At 37.1% G+C, this 4,807-nt stretch overlaps 1 protein-coding gene across 4 annotated transcripts in view; it reads right to left on the reverse strand.

The window, feature by feature from the left end:
- LOC110026117 overlaps positions 1-4,292 on the reverse strand; it is a 62,943-nt gene extending 58,651 nt beyond the window's left edge. For 3 of the 4 annotated variants that reach the window (XM_020726921.1, XM_020726922.1, XM_020726919.1), the window contains exons 1-2: positions 4,219-4,292; positions 3,368-3,430 (exon numbers count right to left, since the gene is read on the reverse strand). The gene's annotated coding sequence lies outside the window, so the exon portion shown is untranslated. Of the gene's footprint in view, positions 1-3,367; positions 3,435-3,820; positions 4,062-4,218 lie in introns of those variants that run through there. The other variant, XM_020726920.1, reaches the window with a different exon arrangement.
- Between the last annotated feature and the right edge of the window lie 515 nt (positions 4,293-4,807).

The following is a 4,807-nucleotide window of genomic DNA, read 5'->3' on the forward strand; positions in this document are numbered from 1 at the left end:
CAAATTGAAGTATGTTCCAATTATGATGGAGAGCAAAGGTAAAAGCATGTGGATTGTAGAAAGTTTAGCAACTGGGCTAAATTATTCATTTATGTTGAATGCTTGTTTATGACCTTGGGCAACAAGTCTCGCCTATCGATTAACATTTCCTTGAGAATTAACTTTTTTTGTACGTCCATCGTGAACCTAGAATAGTTTGATTGGACGGAGGGGGGACTAGAACCCATGTTCCTTGTCGTTGAAGAGCATTAAATTCCTCTTGCATGGCCTTTTGCTAATGAGAATGCTTGGATGCTTGAGCACAGGAGGTAGGATCGGGTGGTAGCTGAATTTGGCATAGGAGGTTAAGCTTGTGAATAGGTTTAAATTTCCCTGTTTTTGTACAGGTTATCATGGGATGAGAAGGTGGCGGAGGGACATATGTGGTCGGTTGATAAGATGGTGTTGGTGTTGAGGGGACTGAAGTGGGATCGTTAATGTGAGATGGGGGTAATGGTATAGGTAGAGTTGAGAGGGACGGTGAAACGAAGGGAGTTAGGTAGGTGGTTGGAAGGCTGATTGTTAGATGTAGTTATAGAAGATGTGAAGGTGCTTGGGAAGGAATTTTCATCCAAGACAATATGTCAAAAAATTATGATTTTGTTGGTGGTTGGAAGGCTGATTGTTAGATGTAGTTATAGAAGATGTGAAGGTGCTTGGGAAGGTATTTTCATCGAAGACAACATGTCGAGAAATTATGATTTTGTTCGTGATGGATGGAGACATGTATAACCTTTATGTTGAAGGGAGTAACAGATAAAGATGCATGAAACTGATCTTGGGTTCGAATTTATGAGAAGATTGAGGTTTTTCCATGGATAACAAGCACATCCAAAAATACGAAGATGATTGTAAGATGGTGGAGACTGATGGAGCAGTTCATATGGTGAGATATAAGACGTGATTCTTGTAGGCATAAGGTTAATGAGGTGTGTTGCGGTTTGGAAACTAGCACACCATAATTTGTAAGGAAGATGTGCTTGATTAAGTAAGGCCCAGGTTGTCTCAATGGGATGTCGGCGTTTTCTTTCGACGACAACGTTTTTCTCAAATGTGTAGGGGCATGAGTATTGATGTAGTATGTCAAGTTCATTGAGAAAATTGTTCAGGGTGTTATTATTATATTCCTTCCCTCCATCGGGCCGAAGGATTTTAATTTTAGAATTGAATTGATGTTGGGCTGCTTAATGAAGTTGATAGTGATATTTGTTGTCTCGGATTTTGCATATAGAAGGAACACCCAACAAAATTTGGAAAAATGATCAATAAAAGCAATATAATATATATAACCATGAAAAGGTAATTGGGGAGAGACCCCATACATCACTATGAATAAGTTCTAGACATTTGAATTTTCATCCTATACTAGATACAAATACCTGTTTGTTATTGTTTGTAAGGTTGCATATAGTACATGATGTTAAACTAGGTGGTATGGAAAGGGAGTGACGTTTGGATATGGTTGTCATGATGGTAGAGTGCGGATGTACCAATCGGCGATGCCACAACTTAGCTTGTTGAAGTTTGGAAAGAGATGTAGTCAATGCTCGTGGAAGATAGGTAGATGTTGGAGTGGAGTAGAGTCCTCTAGAACTGGGTCCTTGGAGGAGTATTTGTTCGGTCTAAGGATCATAAATAACAAAGCCATGAAAATCAAATGACACAATAATATTGTTATCTTTGGTTAATTTGTGAATGCATAGTAGGTTGTGAGAGAGGAGTGTATGATGAATTTGAGAAAGTTTAAGCTTACGATGTGGGGAAGAAAGAAGGCCATCACCTTTGTGTTGAATGAGAATCATTTGTCCATTTCCCGCCATCACTTGTTCATTCCCATGATAGGACGTAACCGGTTGGAGTTGACTTAAATCAGAAGTAAAGTGTGCGGGCGCACCAAAGTTGAGAACCCATTCCTTGGATGTCGATTGGAGGGCTTCGGCTGGAGTTGATGGTGTATACTCGAGATTTGTTCAATGCCAACCAAATCGATGCGGAGTGACCAATTTTATGGCAAATTTGACATGTAAAATTAGATCTAGTTGAAGTTCTTCCTCCTTGTGAAGTATTGGAATAACCTCCTCTAGAATTTGCTGGCTGATTTCAGCCTCTTCTCCTGTTATTATTTGTATTGCGACCTTCGTATGTACTCAGCACCATGGGAGTTCTCCGATTAGTAATTGACTTTGCATTCTCATTGTCAATATTGATCTCCTCACTTAAGAGCAGCGAATATAGATCATCCAAAGCCATAGGTTGAAATGAAGTTCTAATGGCTGTTTTGGAGGCATTGTGGGTATAAAGAATAACATCGTCTTGGTCTAATTTTGATCCAGCAGCAGTAATTTGATCCACAAGTGACTAAATACCCATAAGGTATTGCTCCATGATTTGGCCCTTCATTAATATGTTTTGTAATTCACTTTTCAATTGAATAACCTTTGATCGATTTGTAGGTTGTAATCGGTGCTCTAAAGTAGTCCAAATCTTAGTCGTGGTATGGAGATTCATAATATGGGGAAGAATGGTAGGTGAGATAGTAGGGTATAGAGAGACCGCTAGGTTTTTATCAATCAGGTTCCACTCTTGGAATTAAAGATTTTCAGATCCATTAGCATCAAACTGTGGAGGGCAAGTATTGTTGCCGTCCAAGAATCTCGAGAAGCTTTTTGCTAGAAAAATTTTCAGGATATGCGCATGCCAGACATGGTAGTCTGTAAGAGTAAGTAGGTTTTGGGATAATTGTTTCAAGAGAGAGGTAAGAAATTTAAGCGAAGGGGGTATGTTGATGGATTTGGTGGGTATGAGAGGAGTTTGGGAAGTTGACATTGTTGAGTCTTCCATTTGCAGCAAGAAGAGATCATAGAGAACGTGATTAAGAAGAAGAGCCAGTAAGTTCAGATCGCCTGCCCAAGACACATAAGTGTTGATTCCCTAAGTATGGCTATGATACCATAAGAGCAGCAAGAACAGAAAGAATAACAAGAGGCATACCGGTATGCATTACTCATAGGAATAGCAGGAATTCATTCACCTAGCCTCAATTGTAATACAGGTATATAGTAGTACAGGTATATAGTACTAGTATAGAATATTCTAGAGACAGTACTATTGGTTGTAATGAGTGCTCTCTGCCATTCGGTTAGGATATTAATTTTATGGGTGTTTAGGGACCACAATGTATATTATGGTTAGTAACCTTGTAAACTTATTGTATCTATGTCGAAAGCTCTAGAGACCAGAATGCATGATTTTGCATATATAACATTGAACTTCAAAATTTAAAATTATATACATGCATGCTCATTGGAAAAGGAAACATTAAGAATACCTGTACACAATTCCACCATGGAACCTCCCATCAACTGGATTGCTTTCTCTGAATTTCTTATTTCTTCCTGCCCAATAAAGTATCCAGCATTAGATGTAAATAAAGCACAATAAAAATGAAGAGTAAACGGGTGTAGCAAACCTTAATTTTTATTTCATCAAGAATTTTAAAATTATCCAAAATGCATCATGACTTCTTCAGTCAATTAACATCAGCCTATTATTTGTTTATGTACAAAAAACGTCCAAAAAAAAAATCTAGCACATAAATTGTTGAGATGGCGAAAAAGAATAGTTTCCCACAACATAAATTGGATAAGAAATAATAAGAAATAAAAGCGTCTTTAATTTCCCTCACATTGCTGAGAAATAGAAATGTGGAAAAACAAGCACGCACTATTAATTATCTGTAAATTAAAAATGATTTAGAATGAATATAAATTATGCTGCTTACTCCAGCAGAGGCCATCGAGCCAACAGAGCTGCTATTAAGGGTTCATCAAACCAACTAGAACTTTCAGCATGTCAAAGTGCATTTTAATTGGCAGGATTTTCCAAAATTAAACCTGAAGAAAGCAAGTGTGAAATATTTTCCTGCACGAGGACTATGGTTTGTAAAGTTTCTGAGAACTCAGTGGAACTAATTGCACAAAGACAACTATTAAAAAAAGTATCATAAACTTGATCACTGCCTAGAAACAACTCGAAACGCTTGCATGCAACCCTATGCTACCGATGTTGCAAAATCATCAGGTAAAACGCGGCAGATTACTTATCATTAAACCAATCAAACTTTAGAAAGTCTTTCTTAATGGTGGGGGAATGGATGACGAAGGTGTTTGAAATGAATACCTGAGGATTATGGCCTTTTGCAGCTATAAACAAACCACCAACACGTACCAATGGAAGGCAATATTCAGCTGGATACATTTAAAACAAACAAATTGAAGCCATAATAATTGCTTATATTCAGCTAATTTTCATAAAGTCATATCAATTATGAGCTTTCACCAACCTAGGATTCGCATCTCTGCAACAGCTCTTGCAATTGAAACATCAAATTGCTCTCTGAAATCAAGGCATTGGCCTACATTCTGTCTTATACTCATAATACAAATTCAATTCTTTAAAGCAAATACGCAGAAACAAATCAAGAATCTGTGATATTCAAAAGTGCAGTCACAACAAGAAAACATTTAAAGCAGCATTTGAGTTAGTAATAAAACATCTCTGCATTGTTTTATGTTTCAAGTTAAAAAGATTGCTTGATATAGCAATTATATTTAAATAACTGGCCCATCAAACCAATCCATTACATATTTTTTGTGCGTCTGTTCCATCAAGGTTAAAGTACTGTACCATTGAACCAAAAATCATATGAAAAAGATCAAACCAACAACTTACAAAATCTTTTTGAAGAAACACCATGATTATCATGAGA

Source organism: Phalaenopsis equestris, unplaced genomic scaffold (assembly GCF_001263595.1).
Source record: "Phalaenopsis equestris unplaced genomic scaffold, ASM126359v1 Scaffold000352, whole genome shotgun sequence".
NCBI lineage: Eukaryota > Viridiplantae > Streptophyta > Magnoliopsida > Asparagales > Orchidaceae > Phalaenopsis > Phalaenopsis equestris.